Source organism: Megalops cyprinoides, chromosome 14 (genome assembly GCF_013368585.1).
Source record: "Megalops cyprinoides isolate fMegCyp1 chromosome 14, fMegCyp1.pri, whole genome shotgun sequence".
Lineage (NCBI taxonomy): Eukaryota > Metazoa > Chordata > Actinopteri > Elopiformes > Megalopidae > Megalops > Megalops cyprinoides.
Genome location: NC_050596.1, coordinates 21,992,732 through 22,019,003, shown reverse-complemented (window position 1 = coordinate 22,019,003; position 26,272 = coordinate 21,992,732).

Here is a 26,272-nt window from a genome sequence, read left to right as displayed (position 1 = left end):
CCTTTTCTCATTACGTTTCAGTCAACGTCTTTAATGTGGGCTATTCTTAGCACACCCCCGTTGTGGCCTGCATTTTTCTCCCTTTCTTGCCCTCCTCTTTTGGGTAGATGGACAGGAAAGGGTTTCCATCTTCATCAGGGTGTGCTTCAGTTTCTCTGTTGAACAGACTGGGATGATCTAGCTGCTGTTATCTGAGAGATCATTGTGGGGTCCTGTGTTTGGGAACACATTGCCCCAGATGAATCTGCTGGCCCGTTGCAAGTATCCCTTGCATTTATAGGACAGGGGACTGCAGCGTGTGTGGTCACTATGACCTGGTCCACATCCTTGTTTAGCAATGCTGTGCTATTCCCCTTTCAACTCTTTCAGCTGAGTCCAGCCTAGAGAGTCTGCCTTCCCCCTGCACGTGCGTGCGCACACACACACACACACACACACACTTGAGCACACACATGCACAAATATACACTCATACATACACAAACATATATGAATAAACACACACTCACACAGACACAGGCAAACACACAGACATGACATGAACAAAAACACATACTCAGATGGTGTGCTTTTTATTGTGACATTGTCATTTTAAAAATGTGTTTACTATACAGTTCACTCTGTAAAGCTGCATGCTGTATATTAGTGGTTCCCAACCCTTGTCTCCAAATGCTCCACTTCAGTTACAGTTGTCTGAGATGTTTATTGAATAATGGTCAGGGTTTGATGTCACCTGACAGATATTTACCTTATCTCATTGAAGAGATCAATCCACTGTGAGTTGTGTTTGTACCTGAAAGCTACAGAGGTATATAAAAGGTTCAATTCAATATTATTGCAGTATCTGACTCATAAAGTTTGGGAAACTGTTTAAATGAAATGCAACTGTTTGATGATTGGTACTTAATTCAGCAAGTAGTTAATTGTATGATATGAATACTAATTAGTTTTGTTGAACTGTAGAGAAGAGACAAAAAATGTAATTGTTACTGTTTTACAATCAGAAAAATGCATGTTAGTTTCCCAACCTTGAATGCGTATATTTAGCTGTTTGTTGACTTACAGCAATATTCTTTCAGTGTTCCATGGTGTTCGCACATTGATACAGTGGTCTGTGTTCAAGGTGAACCTCTTCAACAAGTCACAAAATATTCAACATTAAAGGTGATGAAACAACTAAGAAAGAAAATAAAAGTAGGGATGGACAAAAACAAAGGTTTTGAGACATTGTGAAACTGACCATCATCTCTCATGGAATCTGAAAATAACATAATAAAAGCACTTATTTGCCCAGAAAGATCAAATAAGCATTTCCTCCATGTCAGCATGATGGAGCAGTCCCAGGCTGCCAGGAATAATCCAACTCTGCTGTGTACAGACTGAGGAGAACCCACAGGCATACACCAAAACACATAACGTGCACACACACTCACACACAGAAAAAAATATCTTCCCATAATCCTATACAAAATTGCTTTACAGATGCCAGTAAGACAGTGTTGTTCAAGTGTAGTTCCACATGTACAAAATTTACAGACATCTTTTCAGCTGTGGTCACCTTTCTCCATATGACTGCGGGAGGACTGCCAGTATTGCTGGTGATAAAAAAAGAAAGTTTCCAAATGGGAGGAATTTTCAAGGACGTCTCTCCATCGGCCTCCTTCGATGGGGGGCGCCAGTGTATGCTTCCTACACAGATCCGGCATGGAAAGAGGAGAGGCGGGTCCCCTTAAACCAAATGACTGAGTAACATTCCCTTGGCAGAGCCGAGCTCCATAGCGAGCCGGGGCGTCATGGCGCCACCTCAAATACTCGACTGTGGTCGAGTGTTCCCTAAGCACATGGCATTCATTTCTGGCTGTTGAGTTAAAGTACGAGACGCTCTGCTTTCAAGGGTTGGGGTGGGGGGGGCATGGCGGCTGTGCAATTAAGGTTACAATTAGGGCTGGTGGATCTCTCAGAGAACAAAGGCGAGATTAATGAATCCCTGCCAGAAATCAAATGGACGTGTCGGTGAGTGGTGATCATAAATAGATTGCTTTGACCAGGACCAGTGTTTGTACCCTGCACTTCTGTAAGGTTCGCTAGTTAGAAACAGACCCCCCCCCCACACACACACACCCACCAAAAGGAAAGGAGGAAAACACTGAGATCAGCGCTTATGGCGACAGCGCTAATTAAAACGGACAAGCCGAGTGACGATATCAGCGGCATCCGCGTCATCTGCGTGCGAATCCTATCCGTTTTCCTCCCCTCCGTTGGGTTTCAGGTCTCGCCAAAGCCAAAATTGCTCTGTGTGTGAACTGTGGAGGTGCGCCGCCATCGTTAACATAATTACAGTGGCTGGGCTTGACGTGCTGGAATACAGCCTCCCTGGGAATCACTTTAGGCGCTGTGGAAGTATATTTGCACAACTGAAATTCAAACATGGGAACCTCATTATAATGTTGAATCTATTTCTGTATAGCATGCAGTGAACCTGCAAGTCTTGCTGAAAGCCCCATCCATAGGGAAGCTGCTAACTGAATAAAGTTAGGGGAGTCACTGTAGTGTAGGTAAGCGATAGAGGTTTCGGTGAGCATTCACTGATTCTCTTTCTTCCTTCCACCAGCGGCACACTCTGATGCCCTCTATTGAAAATGTATTAAAAAAAGTCTTTGCAGGTGATGTTTCACAGGTGGAGAAAGTGCTGCTTATCTCTTAGAGCTATAATCATTTTATGTCTGATTACTCCAAACCTCTCATAATTCATAAATATGTTCAGCGCTGTGTACTGAACTGAACTATGTACAGTGTTCTCATGTACTGTGAGAACAAGTCATGTTATCTAGGCCTGTTAAAGATATCATGATAAATAAATAAATTAACTACACTTATTGTATCATCGTATGGTATTGGTGTTGGTATGGTATTAATGGTATCACCGCAAGTGCTACAAAATGTAAAAGAGTTGAGACTCATTATGGAAAACAAAGGTCCAAAGTTCATCCCTAAATCTGACTATGAATATGTCAGGGTTGTCAATATTGCGGTGAGTGGGGTGGTAGAGATTTTTGTTTTTTGTGCTTGTTATTGTTATTGTTGTTGTCACTGGTGTCACTGCAGACAGATTTAACATTCTCCTGAGGATCAGGCTTCCCAGGAAATTCCTGAATGATCCCTCCCTTTGACAGAAGAGTCTCTCTTGGAAAACAACATGAATGAAAAGTCCTTTCAATGAGTGGAGCTGACAGACTGTTCCAGTAGAAATATGTTCCAGAGAGTGTGCATGTGTTATAAAGCTGTATACATTGATATACTTGTAAAATGTGTCAGTATTTCACATTTTCTCAGGCTGGGTCTAACAATTGTGTCATGTGTAAATATTATTTGGAAAAAAGAGATTTGATCATGTCATAATGTCAAAGCATGGATACAGCATCACTGTTCATAACACTGAATTTCATAATAAAATAATTCATAAGAAAATACCTGTGAAATATTGCTTCACACCTTAATTATTCACAACGTATCATTGCATATTGCCAAATTTAGATAATCATTGACATTCAAATTTCAAATACTGTAAGTGCAATATAGTTGATCAGCAAATTAAAAACATTGTAATAAAACTTCAACATGTGTTCAAATCTTTTGTTTTGTTTACTTCTCTTGCATGTCCAATACTGACACATGACACAATGCCAAAGGTCAAAATACCTCAAAATACCACCATTTTACTCAAGGTGGTCAAAAAATGTCACAAATTTTGGCCATAGCACCAGGCTCGTCAAAGCCCTGCTACAGAGCATGCCAGCAACATATACATATGAATGAAGTCAGCTAGATGTGGAAGTGCTACATAACAAAAAGGGTAACCTGCAAGGATGTCAGTTTTAAAAACTGTCATATTAAAAGGTATCTCATCGGCTTACACAGACAAACCCATGCATTCACTGGGTGATGGACTGACAATGCAGTATTTTAAACAAATAAAACACTAAGAAATAAACCTGTCACATGAAGCTTGTCAGTTTTATCAAAGTTTGCCAGGCAAAATTCACTTCTAAACACTCTCAAAGAAAGAGACAGATAAGCACTCGGCCCAAAATGTGTTAATTCTTAAGGCCAGTATGTTGTGCAAAGAAAGTTAGTATGCTGCTTTAAGGCATATTTTTCATGCATGAAAGATAAATGATGTAATAATTCCCAAGGTTTCTTTTGAAGAACCTTACATGCACAGTGCCCTTTTCCACGTGTTCACTCGTCCCCTGTGCTTTGGAAGGCATCAGGACTTTCTATTAAAATGCCTGTTGCTGTTCCTCCAAAACACCATATTTTCTGTTTTATTGTATTTAATATAAAGGCAGCAATTATTTGATTTCAGAGTTATGAAAATGTGAATGTTATGAGAAAACAAGCAATTTAAGCTTTAATTGGTGTAATTTTTCACAGAGTTGGCAAGGTACTTATTTTGTTGTCAGTTTTTTCTTCATAAAACTGCATATCTACAGAGTATTTCCAGACAGTAATAAGAAAATAAGTTGGTTTTATTCCCCTGTAATTTGAATGCATGTAGTGTGTCTACAACAGAAAACTGTTTTACAAATATTACCTGTTAATTTATTCAATTATTTATGTTCCTTCATTTCACTGGTATTCCCTAAAAGCATATATTTTATTAAATGTAAGGAAAAAGGCATCTTAAAATTACGGTTCCAATTGTTATTAAAACAGCTGTCATTTTTGTTACCGATATAAAATGTTACCATAACATTTAAAAAAGGAACTGATAATATTTTTCATCGCATGTTTACAACCACTGTGTATGTAAAAAAATATATGTATTTTGTTAGATACAAAAACATCTGTAGCAAATGACATTAGTACCTATTGGGTTTATTTGAAAGGGACACACAAAATTGCTTTCAACACCACAGCGGAATGAAAGCTTATCTTGTAATAATGTGACACTTGTCTCTGTACCCTGGTGGAATCAAATCCACCAGGCCCTCTTAAAAGTTAAAGTGAGAAACACACTTTGTTGTAATACAAAACTGAATTAATAAGACACAGAGGTTTATTATTGTTATTGAATAGTACTTTCCTTGAAAATAACTTGGTGGTTTTGCCTGATTCCAGGAGGTTAGAGGCAAGAGGCAAAAGGGAAAAAAAAGATCAGTGATTAGAGCTAAATATCATTTTAGGTGAAATACACCATCAGAGAATCTGACCCAAGTGTGGGGCCGAGCTTACAGGGAATCATATCTAATCAGTGTTCCTCTACTGCGATCCACCAACCCCAGTTCACAGTAATGACCCTTGAGTGGCATGAGACAAAAGGGCCAACCAGGAGGTCTCTTGGTAACATTTATGCCACATTTGAAATTTCTTCTAGCTAAAACCTCTGCATACTGATGTGGTTACATACAGAGAAGCTCTTGTACTGGTGAAAACTACTGATATCTCATAATGTTAAATTCAAGCAGATTCACTGGAGTTCATCAGAGGGCAGAGTTTAATCTCCAACTTTATGAACAAACCCACCTATAGATAGAATATCATCCCCTTCGGGGCTAACCTCAGGCATAAACACATACACAAACAGCAAAAAACCCCAGTAATAATTGTGTTGTGTTTTATCCAGATTTGGACACATAATCCCAATGAAAGGATTGGGAGGTGCGGTTTGCCGTTGTCTTTCTTACAGTGGCACTTGTGATAGAAGATTAAAATGCAAAAAAACTGGGGAGATCAGAAGGAGATCAGCAGATATTAAGAGTCCAATACCTTCGCCGTGACAAGAAGCCACATCACCTTCAGGGCCTATGTGTGCCACCTTAAGAACAGCGCAGTTAAAGAATCAGATGACGTCAATTTGACATTAAGTTCTTATTTAATGTCGCCACAAGGCATACTAACATAACAGACAGATGATTATCATTTGAACACGTGGCTGTTACACAACATACAAATGCATATTCTTCTTACACTGCTTTCTCATACATAAAAATAATTTTGCAGTCCTCCAGTAATTGTAATTGATTTATTTTGATTTATTTTCACTCTTTATTCTTGTCTTTTCGATTTTGTTGTACATGTGTAACTTTCCTTATTCTTATCCTTTGGTTATTTCTTTATTTCCTTATTTCCTGATTCCTGTTCCATCAGCTTTAGCCTAGCAGCAGAGCGTGAGAGGAATGGAAGGAAAACAAACTCCCGGTTTATCTACTGATGGGTGAAGAAGCAAGTGGCATCATGAGGACCTATGACTGGCCGCTACCCCTGGTGCACTCCGCACAGCTCTCCAATGAAGGAGGGGGGTGACGTTTTTCTAAAGCTAGGTTTTTACACTACACAACAAAACTTCATTTTTTTCCTGGAAAACTTTTTTTTTTCTCAATTTCGTATTATTATAAATAAATTAATCATCAGATAATACTGTTCTGCATGAGATACTGTATGACAAATTAATCGGCGTAAAATGTTTTATTACTTTTAACTTCTTATATTTATTAAATATATATATGAAAGTATTATGAAAATAATGCATATATATATATATATATATATAGGTTCACATTTTAATTGATTCAAAGACACAAACCATCAGACGTTCCTTAACAGGCCAGTGATGAAAACAATGTTTTTCTGAAAACATGCACCAAATTCACTCACATTCAGTGAGTCTATTTTCAGAAAGTGCCACAAAATGAACTTAAATAAATTACAAGCCAGCTTTCAGCTGAATAACTGTAGCTGCTGTTTCATGGTCGTCATAAATATTTTATTTAATTACAGATGGACCTTTTAAGGATAAAGTCACAAAGTCATCATTAAATTTGGGGATTTTTTCAAGTTATGTAAAATTCAGAAGAATGCAAGCTAATGGCACATGTATGTAAGTGGCCTCATACAGCACAGTACTGTCAGTGAAAACTGAAAAGACTTTATATGTACTGATGTAACAAAGCATAGCTATGTTAGAAAGACCCTCTCTTATGAGAATTAAAAAATGTGAAGTGTTTAAAAGTAGCAGTGGGAAAGTAACAAATAACCTGACAATGAACGGCATGGCAACCAATATTACAATTAAAAATAAAAATAAAACATTTACATTAATTGGAAATTTACATGCTTATCTTACCTAATAACACAACAAGCAGAGTCAATAGTTCTGGTGTACCACAGTCTCTTGTGCCTCGTTGCTTAAGTATACTGCCGCTCATAGAGTTCCCGGGTGTCCTTTAAAGTAAAATCGTGCATGGATTCCAGTCATTTCATTTTGAAATCACTAGTGAGAATCCGTCTCTCTGGGGGGATTTGGGATTGTTGCAGCTGGTTCCCCCCTGGTCTCAGTGGAATTTCACAACATGCACATGAAGGACTAGTACAGCATGTGAAGTATATGCTTTACATTGTATTTACTTACAAACACACACATAATCTCACACACACAAACACATACACACACACATATGGACATAGCATGCAGACAGCTGATAATGTTGTGAAATGTCTACATTTTTAAAAAATGTCTTTATTGCATCGGTATGTGATGTTTTTGTGCTACTCTGCGTATACACATATCTCTACTCCAGGTGTGTCTTATATACTGTCACAGAGGACGCAAACACTTGTATTCTGACAGTGCTGATAAAGAAAGTCTCAGGGCTTTGTAATGTCAAGCAGCATTCCCTTAGCTCAACAGAACAATAAAATGCTCATACATTTCATCTCTCTCTCCACACAGATATGAAATGAGGCCTGATGATATAATGATATTATAATAATAAGGACTTTAAAAGCATTTAGCATGGACTAGGTCTGCGGAGAGGAATGTAGAAATGAAGACAGACAGAGAGAGAGACAGAAAGACCGGAGGAGGACAGGATCTATTATAGGACAAAGGCCCCCTGCACAGACACCCCGACGCCAGATGGCTTCTTTCTAATAAATATTCAACCTTAACTCTGTTCCCTGTTCCCATGTAACTTTTGTGCTTTTCTGTGAGGCTGCCAGCACACCCACATGGATCCGGGCCAGCGAAATGATTACAGTCGTGCAAACAGTAGAAGCGCAATAGAGGAAGTGGGGAGACGGATCCTGTACACAGAGAGATAGGGCTGCAGTGTGTGCTGAAAGCCCCTCCGGGGGGGGGGGGGGGGGGGGGGGGGGGGGGGGGGGGGACAGGCAGTTAAGACTGCAGGAGAACGGAGTGCAAACTCGGGAGTCTCTGTGAGGGCAGGATACTTCACAGAAACAATCGCTCTCAGAGGTGAAATCCTTGAAATCCTTTCCTTTCCAACTGGGTCTCAAGCATCAACTGAAGCGAAATGAAGTTTTTTTTTTTTTTTTTTTTTTACCTCTGGCCCCCAAGTGATCTATTATGATGTGTGTGGCATACATGCACGCATACACTCACATGCAATTGCACACATCCACAAGCCGGCCCCTGCCCCCCATCACCCACACACACACACACACACACAGGGCCCATGGCCCCTCCTTGGGGCAGGAAATGATGAGCAGAGGAGTTAAGATGAAGTAGAACCCCCAGGAGCCTGGGATTCTAAATGAGCCTTTCCCAAGAATGAGCAAAGTAATGATGTCTTTTTACAGTATGGATGTGTTCTTTTATTTTGATTTTTTTTTTTTTTATTTGGCCCCTTCTGAAATCTCTGCGCCGTCCACTTTTAGCTTGGAGTGTTGGAAATGGATCTTTTGATTGCACGTTGCCAGCATCAAAGTTACTCAGACATTGCTATGGTTAAATGCGTGTGACACAGCTGTTGCATTATGGTTCTTTCCTCGGTTTGCAGGGGTAAAAGTCCAAAGCTGTATCTCCTGGACTCTTCTTGTGGGGCAAGGAATTAATAGAAAGTTAGCACTAAGGCAGCAGCCTGGAAATAAGCACAGCAAAGTAATTTTCTGCTGTGAATCCAGGAAAACACACGGACGGTACTTTTGCCTGTCCATCTCAGTGAAACCTACACCTTTACATTACATGAATCACATGCATTTAGCAGACGCTCTTATCCAGAGCAACTTCCAGCACAACAGAACATAAGTGTGTCCATTCATGTTAAATGAGTAACAGTGTCAGACCAGGTTAACAACACTCCCGGACAAGTGGGTTGTGAGCACTATCCAATCCCTACCACAACTTAATTTGCGCAACCTGAATAGACAACAGAAGCTAAGTAAATTACCTTCTTCTTCAATGTCAGTTCTGAGGTCCGTATTTGGAGGATGGAGGTTCAAGGGGAGCGTGCGGCAGGGTGTGGCTGAAATGCAGTCATGCTCAGCTTGCAGTCATTACCGTGCTCTGACAGTGCATTGCAGGGCCGCTCAGCTGCGGTGCAACCAGACCGCAGTTGCTCCAGCCAGGCTTTTAACCAGCTCACTCATGCAGTTATTTTCACGCTGAAAGCAGTTTAAGTTTTTCCCTCCCCTTCTGAAGAGCTAGCGGTTGCAGAAAACCTGGATGTCTTTCTGCACTGTAGCCCTCAAGGATCAAAGTAGCCTTGGTCATTATGCTTGTAATGTAGGCCCTTGTAACACTAAAACAGGTACCCTGACACTAAAAGGACTTTTAGAAAGACAAAGGACTTTTGCTTTTCATAAACTAAGACATTTATCCCCTTCAATATTTAGATTGACAGCCTTTTGAAATTTGTAGAAATGCCCACTGAAAGTAAACTAACAATGCTTTCATGCATCCTGTAAGTAGCACCCCAGGCACAATTAAGGTCACAGCAGCTACATAGTTACAGTAAGTGTTTGTGCTGGGCATTAGTCTGTACAGAGAATGTCTTTTAAGAAGCATACAGGAGCTAACACAAGGTATGTGCAAATTGATAGATTTTTTTTTGTTCATGTGGCCATTTTCATCCGCAAAATCGCCTTACATTTATTTGTTTCACAACATAATGCCTTTGATGGCTGTCCTGATGAAAGGCTGGGGGGAAAAAAATCCCCAATCTACAAAGAGACATTTATTAAATCTCCTCGTGTATGGATTTGTATGGCTCCATGAGCATATGTAAAAGTGTGCCCACAGTGAATAGGTTATTGTTAATCCTTCAGCTTTAAGATATTACTGCCCTTTTGAAAAAAAAAATGCTTTTTTTCCCTTTTAATGTGAAAAAAAGGTCAGAATGTTCAGTGCTTTCATAGAAATGATTTCTGAAGGTGATTTTCCTTCATTACAGGCAGACTAAAGCTGTCTTTTGCCTTCTGTTTTCATTAAACTGAACACAGTTCACTGAAAGTTCTCTCCGCCAAAGACTGTATATACAATCGCTACAAAATGTACTAAATTTATTGTAATGGGGCAATGTGGAGTACTTCTTTCTTTTTTACCTATGTTTCATTATGAATATTTATAAGGACTTCACAAGATTTAAAAGGTTCAAGACTGTCATCCTTTTTGATCAGGAAAACCGAAGACAAAGAGTGGTTTATGAGGCTTTGTTCTATAATTCTGAAATATTCATTAACAACAAACCACTTTTACTTCTGAGTGCAATCCTGGAACGTGAAAATATCATGAAATCACCTCTGCATTAAACACGACCTATGCACTGCTATGGCTTTTCAACACAGTGATTTGATACATGCTATGATACTTTAGCTATATTGGGTTACTTCGCACAACATGCACTCACCACTGGCTAGAGCTGTTGTGTAAAATCTTGGCAGAATTTTTTCCCTTTTAATGTGAAAAAAAGGTCAGAATGTTCAGTGCTTTCATAGAAATGATTTCTGAAGGTGATTTTCCTTCATTACAGGCAGACTAAAGCTGTCTTTTGCCTTCTGTTTTCATTAAACTGAACACAGTTCACTGAAAGTTCTCTCCGCCAAAGACTGTATATACAATCGCTACAAAATGTACTAAATTTATTGTAATGGGGCAATGTGGAGTACTTCTTTCTTTTTTACCTATGTTTCATTATGAATATTTATAAGGACTTCACAAGATTTAAAAGGTTCAAGACTGTCATCCTTTTTGATCAGGAAAACCGAAGACAAAGAGTGGTTTATGAGGCTTTGTTCTATAATTCTGAAATATTCATTAACAACAAACCACTTTTACTTCTGAGTGCAATCCTGGAACGTGAAAATATCATGAAATCACCTCTGCATTAAACACGACCTATGCACTGCTATGGCTTTTCAACACAGTGATTTGATACATGCTATGATACTTTAGCTATATTGGGTTACTTCGCACAACATGCACTCACCACTGGCTAGAGCTGTTGTGTAAAATCTTGGCAGAATTTTTTCCCTTTTAATGTGAAAAAAAGGTCAGAATGTTCAGTGCTTTCATAGAAATGATTTCTGAAGGTGATTTTCCTTCATTACAGGCAGACTAAAGCTGTCTTTTGCCTTCTGTTTTCATTAAACTGAACACAGTTCACTGAAAGTTCTCTCCGCCAAAGACTGTATATACAATCGCTACAAAATGTACTAAATTTATTGTAATGGGGCAATGTGGAGTACTTCTTTCTTTTTTACCTATGTTTCATTATGAATATTTATAAGGACTTCACAAGATTTAAAAGGTTCAAGACTGTCATCCTTTTTGATCAGGAAAACCGAAGACAAAGAGTGGTTTATGAGGCTTTGTTCTATAATTCTGAAATATTCATTAACAACAAACCACTTTTACTTCTGAGTGCAATCCTGGAACGTGAAAATATCATGAAATCACCTCTGCATTAAACACGACCTATGCACTGCTATGGCTTTTCAACACAGTGATTTGATACATGCTATGATACTTTAGCTATATTGGGTTACTTCGCACAACATGCACTCACCACTGGCTAGAGCTGTTGTGTAAAATCTTGGCAGAATTATGATGAGATGCCTGACACATTTGATGTTGAATTATGCCAGATTTAATACAAAGCTGGTTCGTAGCAACAATAGTTTGCTACCATAATAATATTTTCTACTCATGTTTCATGAATGAATATGAGTGTTTTTTTTATTTTTATTTGTGGGTGATGACAACAGAGATCTTAAATTCAAAGTCAAGCCATGTGTCTTCTTTTTTGTATTATTTTACCCATAAGCTGTTTCTGCTCTGTACTTGTGAGTACTGTTTCTGCTCAAATAAATGTTGGCTCCTGACGTAGAGCCCTCCCTGAAAAATGGTGTGAGACCACCAACACTTCCAGCTTGGCCTGTGTCCCTGAATGCACGGAGTGAGTTTCTGTGGGAGATATTGTTTTTACAGAAGGAACACGTGGGGCACTAGCTTTTCTCCAAGAACATGTTTATCTTAATTAGCAGAGTAAATAGACATCTAATAAGCAAAATCAGCCTTTTTCTTTTACTGTGGTCATCTGAGGCATCAAAGGTGGTGTTTTCATGCCAAACCAGTCTTCCTGTCCATGCGGTTCTGAAACCCAGGTGATTTTTGGCAGCCAAGCAGAAATCTTCCCAGAATCCTCTGCTGGCCAGCTCTAGCCCCTCTTCCTTTCTTTGTAAATACCCATGGGTGCATATGGCAGTGTGGCAAATCATTTGGAATCAAAAACTAAATTCTTCAGGCTTTATCCTAGGAAATAGCCCCTTGCCATCTGTTCTTTGGGCAGGGTGACCATTATCCAGGATTGCATTTCAGCATATCCCATCACCTGTTAGAGAAGAAGCAGACACAGACCTCTCTCCCCCCATTTTTTTGCCTTTGTCTTGGATAAACAGGTCCAATTAGGAAATCTGGCACTTTAAAAGCAGCATCCCTTCCCATCCTGTTATTCATATCACACTATTGGCAAGTGAAGGATTACCAAGTAAGACCTGCTTTCGCAGGAAAGATTTTCTGCAATTTTTCCCCCAAATGGAAATGATGATAATTAAAATGCATGTGTCTTTTTTGACATGGATTCCAAATGGCTAATTTGTTGGAAGTATGTACTTTCCATCGAAGTGATGAGCAGGTGTAGATGGGCGATATCACCTTACATCTCCTCCACTGTTACGCCAGCTCACATCTGCTCAGTAGTCACCAGACACAGTTTGCCAGAAGCTTTTTTAAAGCCTACTGATTTACGTCCTAAATTCACTTTATCATAAGGGCCTGTTCATAGTGTCAGCATCTATGTTAAGAAATAGTGTACATTACAGCTCATTATTTAAGTTAATTTTTTTTCTTTTTGCAACAGTAGTTACTAAATAAGTACCCTGCAGTAAGCAGGGAATAATAACTCCCTTTTGGTTGTATACTTACTACTTTGGATAAGACCTGGCTAAACTGTATTTAATCATATATAGTTATTGAAACAAAATATATATATAAAGTAACACATTTGATGATATAACAGTGAGGGAATTGGACTCAGTTTGCAGGTTCAAATCTCAGATGAGGCATTGAGTAAGGCAACTAATCTGATCTTCCGCAGTATTCATCTATGTATGTATAAGCTGTATATGTATGTCCAGCATCCTGAACACACATAACTACCAAACAAATGAATACTAGTGACGTGATGTGCTGCCAGAAGGGTGATGCAGGAGTAAAGCAGGTTGTTGCATTACTTTGACTACCACTGGTCATTTCTGTGTTTCTCACAGTCTCTCACAGTCTCACTCTTAAAGCCTCTAAGGCTTTAAGACCTGCAGCAGCAGCCACTTCACAGACAAACATCTGCACAGCTGAGGCTAATTGCTAATCAGCCAAGGTGTTTCTTGTTGCCTTTATTAGGCCTGCTAAAAAGACACAACCAGCAGTTCCTGGGGGAGCCATGGATTATATCTGTTGCTTGCTTGCTATGAGACTAAAACTGGGAAATGTGGGCTATACATTTGGACTGTTATTGAGGAAAAAGGCTTCACCCTCCATCCTGAGACATTTGTGACAATTTTGATTCATACATGACTTTTTTTCATTTTAGTTGTGTCTTCATCTCGTGTTTTAACTGGTTATCCATAGTGACAGCTGATCTAAACTACCTGATCTAACTACCATGGCCCTTTGTGATTAACATCGTACAATGCAAGTGTTTTTTGTCAATTCTTAAATGCAATCATGAGTATAGTGACCTCTTAAGTTACCAAAAAATTGTGCAATTTATTCAAAGGGGTTTTGTAATGAATAACACTGTGCTGAGCCCCCTTATAGTAGTTTCAGTAGTTTGCTCCTGTTCATGACAGAGCTGACCGGATGAGTTTGTTGAGCTCAGAACTCTAAACCACACAGGGCACTGCCCCGGAGAACCTCTGGAGGGTACACAGGAAGGACTTCATTCTCTGCATTCTCACAGGATTAGTGCACAGTTAGCAGTTTATACCACTGTCTACTCATCAAGGCCAGTTTGCTGTTTCTTGGCCTCCTCCCCAGCACTGCAGGGATTATAGCTTATCATTGAATGTTAAAATGGACTTCATTTATTACAGTTCAGAGCAATATTTACTCTTCAGTAGCTTAGCAGTTCACTTCAGTAATTTAGTAGTTACTTGAACTATAACTGGACTGTCATTAACAAGAGAAACGTGTTGCTTGTTTTGAATGTTGGTCAAAAGATATGTGTGCAAAAGTGTTATGAGTGGAACCCCATAAACCCCCTTTTTAGTCCTTACCAAAGGTGTACTAAATTATTCTCATTGTCAGGTGAAAATCATGTTTAAAATTGCATATTAAGCTGTCTCGGGTTCAACCACCACAACGAGGTACACAACTGAGGGTCAAATGAATTCATGAGTTCATTCACCCTCAAGCTGCCTTTGCCTTGTAGAAGCAATATTTTCATGACTTGAGCATGGATAAATTGCCTCAATAAAATTAAAGTTGTCATGACGCATGCCTTGATCGTCAGACTAATGGGTCAAGGTTTAAAATGAAAGAAAACATTCACCTGCTAATGAGAGGTATGATTGACACCTCCACAGTATACACAAGCTTACCCTCCCTTCTATATCACCATAACCTGTCATGAATCTTGAACAGACCTGCAGGTGCTTCACCTCAACCACCATTGTGTGAGCTGAGACAAAGTGGACGGAAAAACACAATCAGAATATTCACCTTGTTCACCTCTTCACCTCCATGATTGGAGTTCTCCTCATTGTTAAGCCAGGAATTCTGTGCTTAATTGTTAGAGGAAACCTTTAGTGAAGCGATTATCCAATCACTCGTTTCAGTTCGTATCCTTTTCTCTAGCTGAATCACAAATCATTTCGGACTTCTTTTTCAAGCGTGCGGAGGTGACCCCAAAACTCTCGACATGGCCCCCGCGGTGATTGGTGTGGGGACACTGGAAATGAGATGAGGCTTTTCTGTGGTGCAAGCAGGACAAGTTACACAGACTTTAACCATCCACCAAACAGGGGGTCTAATGCTCTAGAGATTCCAACAAATAGCATGTAAAATCACCTTTTGCTATTGTTTAGCATCTTTAGCATGCATATGTACTCAGTGGTTGGCATTAATTGTTAAAAGTTAAATTGATAAACATGTTTGAATGGTTAATCTAGAGACTATATTTAACCCTTTAACCCTGACTTTATAGTTTTCAGGGAGATCTTTCTGTATACACTTTAAACGCTCTCTGATACTGTTTTTTAATCTTGAACATGTGTGTTGGTTCGCACCCTAGATCTTTTTTATCCTTTGGTTAATCCTTAACTTGCATGTAGTTATTAAATACATTAACTTAATCAATCATTAGGTTTTTACAGCCTATTTTATCCAGTGTATCCTTGTCTGTCCATTGCTTACTGTAAGCCATGTATTTGAAATGGTACATTTTAATTACATTTTCTAAATGAAACATTTTCTGAAGAAAACAATGAGTGGCTTTGTACAAATTATTGCATTACTTTGACTGGTCGGGGGTTTCTCTGATCAAATTAATTATGTCATTAATTTAATCTCTCCATGAGATTCAGGAATGTATCAGTGCTTACTTGACTGGTGCTAAATATACAGGAAAAGAAATCCTGAATTTCGAATGTGCTCCCAAAAAGACAACCAATTCCATTCATTTCCAGAACTGAAATTCCTAATGTGTGATGGCATCTTCAGTCTTGATATCAACATCAATATCAATTACATCCATTGTATGAATATTGCATCTTAATCAATTCCTTTTGTAATCTAAAAATCAAGATTGTATATTGCATTATTGTGTCATAGTTCATTTGGCCTTCACCCCATGCTTTTTTTAGTTTTGTTCAGAGCTGGTGATCAACTTAACATTGTTAGCATGCCTGGAAGCTCCGTCATTACTGCTGTGCTCTGCCTGTGGGCCCATAACGAAGGTCTCTGTGAACTTGCCTCTAATTGGCAGGATCCACGACACGGAGGCACCTGCCGGCACGGAGCACGCAGTTACCCCTCGCGCGGAATCAAAGGGCAGCAGTGTTCTGCCCCGCCGTGACTAAATCTCCTTACAGCCAGAGAAATTCGCCTTTTAAACATTTCAAAAATAAACGTAATGGGTCATTTACACAAGCCGTGAGACACATCACAGGGATCGTTGTTCCGCCCGGACTTTGAAGTCCATCGTCTCTGAAGGCCTTACGCAGGGCACGAGTCGCGCGCTTTAATGAGATCAGATCCGGGCCGGAGCGGCTGAGGTCAAACGGGGAAACGTGAAGGACAAAACATTGTTTTGCTATCGATGGTCCTTAAGAAAGGGGCCTCTGTTCGTCTGATCATTAAACGGTTAAAGAAATCGGTACTTTCCACAACAGACGGAATAACAGATTCATATTACCCCCAGCTTCATCAGCTGTTCAGCCATTTGCTGAACCCAAACATGCCCCTCAGGCGGCATTATGTTTGCAATGAAAAAAAAATAAGACAAAAAGTGTATCTGTGCTTTCACTCGCACGGATAGCGGCGTGGATTCTAAATACTCTTCACAGATAGTATTTGGAAAAATGCTTTCGCTATAAGGCAGACTTAAGACAGAAGTCGTGGATTTAATCAACATTTAAACGTTACTTTTGTCAAAATCTCATGCTTTTGCTTAATCACTGAATCCACCAAACTCTGTGTTTTGGAATTTTGATTGAGTCAAAAATAAGGGTGAACACTAGATGAATTCAGGTGTAACTGTAGAATTGGTGATGGTCTGAACAACATACAGGTGTACCCCACACCTACAAATGGATCTTCTCTGTATGATGTTCATTGACCTTATGCATTTGTGGTTCATGGAGGTGTTCAGTGTTTTAAAGGGCACTGAAGGTCACTCTTTGAAATAATGTCATCAGTAAACAATATACTTTACAATCATGATATAAAACATATCTGAATGCATTGAAGTTTTGGAAAGTCTGTAAATATTTGAGAATTAACCTGGAATATGTTGGGTTGGGTGTATAGTACTAAACACCCTATAATTCAACAACCCTGGTCGAGTTATATACTGTTTTCATGGTTCAGCCAGACAAAGTCTCTTTACTGTAGATCTGTGCATTATATTTCCCAGTTTCTTACATCTGTATGCCTAGGGGCTCCTGAGTAGCTCAGCAGTTAAGGCATTTGCTCTGAACACAAGCTAAATGCCCAAACAAGTCATTTGACAACCACGACTGTGTGCCGACAGTGAGGGAACACACTGGCTTCCTTCTCCCAGTGATAGAGGTGGGTGAGTCGGCCGGGGTTTCCTCGTCTCACTGCTCCCAGGCATCCTGTGTTTCATCAGGTGCCTGTAAGTTGCTGGGTGGTTGCAGTGGTTGTCACTGTGAGGTGAAGCCTAATGTAAAATTGGTGATTCCAAAATAGTGTTTTATAAAGGGAAAGAAAATATTTGTAAACCAAACAAAATGAGTTTTGTCAGATACAGCAAAGTAAGTTAGTTCTTCATAGAAGTTTTTTGCAGCTCATTAACTGCACAGGGAATAAAAAGATCAATATTAAAAACACACAGAAATGTTCTAAAGATCTAGCTGACAGCCATTTTACTTCCTGATACCCTGTGCTATTAAACATGATCTGCATGTATGCATAATCTGTATGACTCAATATAGCAAATGGTATAAATGCACTCATATACACACACAAATATATTTTTAATGTATATCATACTGTTACATCCATCCTTTTTCAACTCGCACACTACCCTAATATTACACAGACCTCAAGATGAGAAAATAATGCTTTGAAGGTTTGCAGGAAATCACATTGCTTCTAACTGACTGCAGCGGTAAATTTCCCAGTAAATTCGTCGGTTTAACATTTGAACCAGACCTCTCCTGCATAGAGAGGAATCGCAGCCATTTCGTGTCTTTGTCGTTCGTGCTGCCAGTAGACTCCTGATCCCCTCTCTCCGGTCGGGAATGAATAAGGACTGCATGTGCTCCGTGTTCCACTGAGCACGGCCTTTTTGCTCTCCTCCCTGCCGCAGGGCCCGCGACGCTCCGGCTCTTATTATCGCTTGGTAATTCCCTCTCGTTCGGGCAAATTAGGGAACTTGACTGTGTTACAGAGTCCAGAACACCGCTGCAGGCAGAGAGCGGGCTAAATGGCAGAAATTCCACCCAGAGTAAAAGGGACACATGAAGCGCAACATTGTGTCCACCACAAAAGCTGCTCTGTAGTTTTGATCCTTTCTAATTTAATTAGCCCAAGAGGTAGTGTGTTAATTTGCCAAGAATTCTTCTGATGCAGAAAGCTGCCCCCAATGCGGGGAGGAAAGGGTTGGGATTGGATGGGGGGGGGCTAACCTGCCAGGAGAGAAAGAGAGAGCCTTTGCTATTTGAGTATCACAATTGGTTCCTCTGTGATGCAGGGGACCTTCCAGCACAACAAGTCTCAAAAACATAAAATCTACCGGTCAGGGATATGTATTGCTGAACACTGCTATTGTTAATGAATCACTTCCTCTGAGACCCTTTGCCTTTAAGCCTCTGGGAACAAAGCAGGGATGTGTCATTTTTAATTTCTAACTAAATTAAAGGCTCTTTTCGAATGCTGCTTTCCCATGACCCTAAAAAAACAAGCTGTGAAGTCTAAGAAGCAAGTTCAGTTGATCAGATGTATCATTTTAGGTTCTGGGAAGATATTTATTAATTACAGGGATTTCATTAATAGTGGAGGAATAAGAATATGTGTTGTGATCATGGTCCCTCTTCAGTCTGAAGTCAGTCATGTTGAACGGTTCATTTCTAACATCTGAATAACACTCTGTCAGTGTTGTGAGAAACATACATATTAACACCAATGTCATTCAGGCACTCTTTGAAGGCTTGTCACAGCTGTATATGTGTAATTACATTCCCATAATTTCATTTTAAAAATTGTTTTTATTGGTTAATCATGTTATAAATGATATTTGTCAAGGATGGTCACATAACTAAATTGTGGAAAATATGCTGGAATTCTGCTCATGCACCAATTTCTGTTTTATAACTATTATTTTATATCCAACGTTAACATCAAGTTCAACACCAATATTTGTTATGAAAGGGCTGTCGTCACTTTTTTCATTTCTTTTGAATTACATTGTGTAGACATGAAATGACAAACTTTTTCAATCATGCAGGTTAATGAAAAGGTTTGTCTTTTATGGTGTTTTATAAGTGACGGTTATTTGTTTGATGCTGTCTGTTATGATGTGGTGTATTGTATGTTGGATGATAACCATTTTCTTTCTTTCTCAGCTGTTTTACCACGCACAGGCAGGGAGGCAGTGCCATGGCAGGATATGACATCATCACTTCAACCCTGTCACTCTTGACCCTTAGGATGCTTCCACAGCTCATGAGTGTGACACTGTGATTGGACTAACGTAGGGGTCACGACTCCCAGAACAATAGAAGTTTTAGAGTGGCCTCAGTTTGGCTGGTAACACCGGGCTTACACCCTTTCCAAGTGGGTCAGCCAAGCCAGTTAACCAGGGAACACAACCAAGACAGCTATCGTTAAAAGTCATTTCCTCTGACCTTAACGAAAACCAGTGTCAAGGGTATGTATGTATTCAGTGTGATGGCCATGTGTCTACCTGACATGATATATATAAAAGCTCACCTTAGTCAAACAGATAAAATATGTCATTGAAACAAGCTGGTCCTAATCACAATTGTGTGGACTGGTACAAAAAAGTTCAGTCCTTTTTAAATTGAATTATTATGCATCCTTTCAGATAAGGGAGCATTGAGGACATTTGATAGTGTTAATTTGCAAACCATTGGACAAACGTCTTTGATAATCTCTCATCTCAAGCTGCTCTACCCTGATTATTTGAAATTGAAGAGGCCCAGCTGCATTCATTAAAGAATCCCTCCTCATTTGCATTTAGGACACTGGCATTGTTCTTTAAGAGGGATCATGCAGCATAGCGTATAAATTATAAGTTTGAAGTGTTCTCTCGCCTCATAGCAGTACGTGACTAATCAGTTTCCATTATTAATTGCAGATGAGAAGTCTTGATATAGCCATCTCCAAATCATTTTGTAACATTTTTTTTTTTTTACCAAGCCTAAATTTAGGACTATTCCAGACTCGAAGCTCATGGCCTGTTTTTCTTTTTTGATGGCGGAGATAGAAATGAAAGAAACCATACTCAAAACTTAGATTTGGCCTTTATTTAGTCGATATTGTCTCAGCCTTGTAAAGTAAGCAAGTTTTGGTTGTGTAACACAGATTTGTTTGGTGGAAACAAAGACACCCCTGGTTACAGACGTCTGTGCACCGTGTGTCGGACGAAGGCTTTGCCACGTTAATGTTGTCATGGTTTCCAACAGATTACGGAAGGCCTTGTCTAGTGGCAAGAAGGAAATGACATCACAGTGGTCTCTTCCAAGCTTTGTTTTATTTCTCATTGTTACTACGGCAGCAAACAGATAGCACAGATTCATCTCTTGGATTGATCATTTGTCTCACCAGATGAAGGCTCACAAAAGCAGTTCCTTGTGTTTTCTCATTGTTAGAAGAAAATGTTTCAGGACACAGAGGTTGCCACAAATGAATGATAATACCAAAGGCCACATTCAGACAGATTCTGCTGCATTTTTGACACCACAGAAAATGGAACACTTTAACTGTTGCATGAGACTAGGATGCTAGTAGAGGCTCACCAAGTTCTGCATTTGTTTTTTGGAGAACATTGGGTTTTTGAGAAGTAATAAAATAAGAGGCATCACATTTTTGAAACGGTGCCCCTGTTTTTGGCCATGAAACTAGATCTGTAAGGCAAAACCTCATGTACACGACCATGTGGGGCTCAAAGAGGTGAATAATTTAGGGGAGCATCTTTGAACAGGTGCGGAAATAATCCTCCAAGAGAAAAGAAAGTCTACTGGATATGTCTCTGCCTCTTCAAAAACGTCTTTGCACAAGGAGGCTCTCAGAACGTATCAGCAAGTCTTATGAAATATTAAGATTCACAGTTATCGTGAGAGCATGGTCTCTAGCAAGGTCGCTACTCTTGGTCCAAGGATGTGTAAGAGCACGTAGTCTCATATGTGGAGTTTCAGGCCTGATTAAATTCATCTCTGATGTTACACATTACACTCCTACTTTTATGTAACCAGATTTCCCAAGTCCTCATCTGTTTGGAAGCAGAATGCTCTTTCATGTCTGTGCACCAGAATTCCATGGAAAGTGAAACTAGTGTCTGTCAGAGCAGCCCTTGTATAATCCATAAAACATGGACTTGAAATTATGATTCTGACAAGTCACAGAATAATGGAATGTGTAATTACGTTAACTATGGAACACACCTTTTTCTCTTGGTTGTGGCATGGGGTGCCTTGATGGGGTGCCTTGATTTATATGTGTTCTTGAATTAAAGAGTGCCTTTTCTCATAGTTAGCTCGTGTGGACACTGTATTCCAACCACAGTACATCCAGTTTTTCATCACATTTTGCTCCTGCTGAGGGTGTAACCACTGAAATAGGAAACCATACTATATTTGCCATAAATAGATGCATTTTTATTAATCTTCCACTTAGTCTAGACTACTGTAACTTAATTCTTGTAAACCAAGTATTAAAAAAGACTTTAAAATACATTTTCATTTTACATTGCGCTTGTCAACTTCAAAGTCAAATATGATAATAACCCTCAATATTAAAATCTGGGACTGAATATTCAGTCACAGTAAAAAAGGGCCAACTTGACTCATGTATAAATGCACATATACAGTATGTAAATTATATATTTTATGACACAGAGCATTCCTGGAAACCACATCATTAAATCTTTGTTGCATTTTCAGATTTTGTCATCACTTTCACTTTGCAAGTGCAGTGATAGCTGTAATACGCACTAGGCTCTGTCGACTGCGTTAAATTTAACAGCCCTACTAAATATTCCCACTATCGCTACAATATACTCACTTATTATGACCCTTTTACAGCCAGGATCCAATGTCACCCATCTTTTACCCAGAGTGTGTGCTTCTTACCTGTGCCTGGTGCACATGTCTGACCGCATGACCTCCTGACCACAGTTCCACGTGGTTAACCAATGCTGATCATCTTGAAGGCATGCACATTGACTGGCTGACGTGCATTCTTGTTTTGAGGAAGACTAACATTTCTGTGTGGGTGGTGTTCTACAGCTGGTGTCTGTGTGTGCGTATACGTGTGTGTGCATGTGTTAGGGGTATCTGTAGAAGGAGAGATTTTTTTTTTTTGTCACATTTTTGTGGCTCCTTTCAACAACTCTGATTCAGAAAATTCAGCCAGCTTGCAAGCATATACCCAGTCTGTTTGCCGCACGGGGCTGTACAGTGTTTGTTTCATTATTAACCACCCTGCTTGTCTGGCACAGGTTCACCTTCCTCTCTCACACCTGATGTCGCACTGTGTATTTAGGCACAGTGCGCGGCTAGCATTAGCCAATCATGCGAGACAGGTTCATTCAGCAGGTTCTCTGCTCAGAGCTCAGAGGAAAGCTGGCTCGTGCGCAACCTCTCAATTAGAGCTAATCTAGGTCAGCCTGACGTTAATTTAGGTGAGGAAGTCTAGTAGTCTGGCAACGACCTGAGACTGTCAAGCCAGCCTTTTATGAAACACTTAAAGGAGCCCTTTCAGCCTGAAAAGGCTGGCATTTCTCAGTTGGTTTTAATTGAGTGCAATTGCCCTACGTGGTCGCCCTACACTTCAAAAACTCACCCAGGAGGGTTAAGATTATCTTCCTACTTCCTCTACAAAGAGGAGTGGGTGTGACTGACAAATTGATAGAGGGGAAACACTGCCTTTCTAATTTTAGTTCCACACCAAGGAGGGTGTTGAATAGTCATAGCAAACTTGGTCTGGTTTTGTGATCTGGCGAAGAGGAGGTGGCACTGGTTTTGACATGCCTAAAGCATTGAAGAGTTGATTGAACAGAATAGTCCCCTCTCTCTCTCTTTCTCTCCTGCTCTCTCTCTCTTCTGAAATACCCAGTACCTCTTGGTAAAAATGGCATGTCTTGTTCTCTGTTAATACACTTGAAATGAGCAGATCATTTACTAGTGAGGTTTGTCAATGCAGCGGCTTGCTCCCTCGTTCAAAATGTCCAATTCATCATGCTTTGTTGGCATGAATTACATTTCTGTATATATTGGCAATGCTTATAAGTTATTAATACACCAGAAACTAGAATAGAATATTTCATAAATGCATTCATTTATTAGGGAGGAGTGCCAGTGTGGCAGCCGCTCTCTGTCTTTCTCGCTCTCTGTGCTGCCCACACACCATACAGAGTGTTACACTCAGGTTATGTAATCAGGCTCTGCCTCTTCTAGCTGTTAAACTGCAAGTGCAACTGTGGGATTTTTTTGCCATCCAGGGAGGAAGGGTGACCAGCGCTTCCTTTTTTTTAACCCCCACCCCCACCTCCCCCATCACGCTGTTGCGAAATCTCCCCCGTAAAACAGGTGTGTGCAATCAGCCACCACAAGAGACACGTCTCTCTAAAAAACACCACCACCATGTGACACCCACTGGGCAAGGTTACACAACCCTGTCTTCCTGTTAGCCACCGGTGAGTCATTGGACCTCACGGAGATGAGTCCTTTTACTTCATTCTCCAGCCTTGTGACCTGGCCTCTTCTCAAAAAAGGCTACGTGCACTTGCTGTTTGTTTCTTGGAGTTAAGGTAAAGGATGCCGTGTGGAGCGGTAAAAGCAGTCCTCGCCAGCATTTCATTCTCGCCACCATCGCTGTGTCCTTATTGAGAAGAGCTGATTTGACCAAAGTGAAGGTTACGCTCCTCAAAGGTCTGAAGGTGTGGCTGTGCTCTTTGTTAAATACATCAGTGAATCACTCCACAGCAGCACATGTTTTATGGAGTTCTAAACTAAAAAAAAATTGAAGGAGTTTCCAAGTAATCCTTATGTGACTAACCCCAAATAGCCACATCAAGTAAAAGTATCATGCATAACTTCACTGTTTCTGTAGCCTCTTTGTTTCCACCATCCCTGTTCCACAAATCTACAGTTCCAGGCTTGTGTAGCTCACACCCTCACGTCTAGGGGCCCCTCTTTGGACTCCCAGCTGAAGATCACATCAAATATTCTTGCACATAAAATTTACCTGCTCATATGCAATTTTTTGAAAAGCACCAAAAATGCTGGACATTTCTTTTGACCGCAATGAGAAGAGGCCATTGTGAATGCCCAGGCCACAGAGGGGCATTCACGATGAACACTGTTACAAGACCCATTCACAGGGATTGATTTAAGTAGTGGGATCTGTCATGCGACTGGTATCTGAAATGGGATCTCGAACAAGAGGCTGACGATGACATTTAATTTTTCACGCTTAACGTCTCCCTCAGTCCACATTCGACCTGCCGATCATGAGACGCTTGGTCCGCATATTCCATACGTGTCTCGGCCTCACTGCAGACAGTGGCTCTATTCATCATGCTCTTAAACAGCCCATCAGCCGCTGTGAGACTTATTATAAACAAGAGGACTCATTATTTCTGCATGGCTGAGATCTTTCTGCCTCTCAGACACTGGAGTATCTGCTCCAGGGACTGGGGGAAGCCATAGTAAGCAAGGCTCCAGCCTTTGGGGTTGTTGGGTAGGTGGGTAGCTGTACACAGCTTGAATGTTAGTTTTAAGTCCTCTTCCTCGCACCTTGAGTTTGTAAACGCATTTGTCTTCTCTGTACAGCATGCTACAGAAAGACATGCTGAGAAGGGAACAATTGTTCTAAACCAGCTGTGAATTAGCCAATTATCATCCCCTCACCTTTGCAGGGGTTTCCCAATGTTCACTATACTCTGGAGAAGTGGTTTAGATCTGACTGGGATCAGACCTGGGTTTACCTACACCACCATTGGACATCCAATGGAGAAATGTTGCTCTCCATGTGCAATTTGCACTCCTCAAATTGCATTGTGACCATCAGTTTTGACTCAAATTAGCAGAATATGAATGGGCCCCGCTAATGGCAGGAAAGCAGACAAGAATGCACTACGCATCAGTACAGAGTGGATTGCAGTTTGCAGAGGTTTTCATACTAAGGTTTCATACCAAACACTGAGTTTGCATACCTATGCATTTTCTGTATGGGTAAGAATGCATGCATAGAAAATTTACCCCCCATTAAAATTGGACACAGCACATAATCACAAATTATGAGATACTATTTGAGAAGACCCAGTTAAATTTATGCAGACTTACTGTTATAATAAATTACATGTATATAATTCTATAACAGTTAATTAAACTTTGTTGGGGAAAGCAGAAGGTGGTCATCAAAAAATGTAACAGAAATAGCACCTGCTTAGCAACAGACTGCTTTAACCTGTAAAACTTGGCTGAGTTTCCCTCCAAGCTGTAAGCAGCCTGTGTTGTCAACTGCATTATAATATGAAGCCATTGGAGGTACAGTATGATAAGCACAGATTTCAGGGAAACCATTAAATTTAGCTTTGAATTGCCTGATCTGAGGCCTGTGCCAACATTTCCCACAAAGGTTCCTTTTTCTCCCCCAAGCAATTTGTAAATATCAGTCTGAACGGCTCCTTCAGTGCACTGAACACCTTGAGGTTAGCGCATCTCTAATCATTTATTTGATGACAGAAATCTGTGTGTGTTGCTTCCTTGGAACAAGGTTTCTTAGCAACGCGCCAGGATACTCTGACAATGTCATTAAAGCGTGGCACCTCTTAGCAGGTGGGTGCGGATGAGAACTGGTAAACATTTGCGGCAAAGTCGGCGGCGGTGTTTGCCAACATCTCAGCTGATAACGCGGGGCTTATGACTTTGTTTACAAGCTTCCTAAAATTAAATTTGAATTTAAAAAAAGATTGACGAAGTGTACCTTTTTTAAAATGCATGGCAAATGGCATAACTACCATCTAGTTTTGCAACTGTTGTACCTG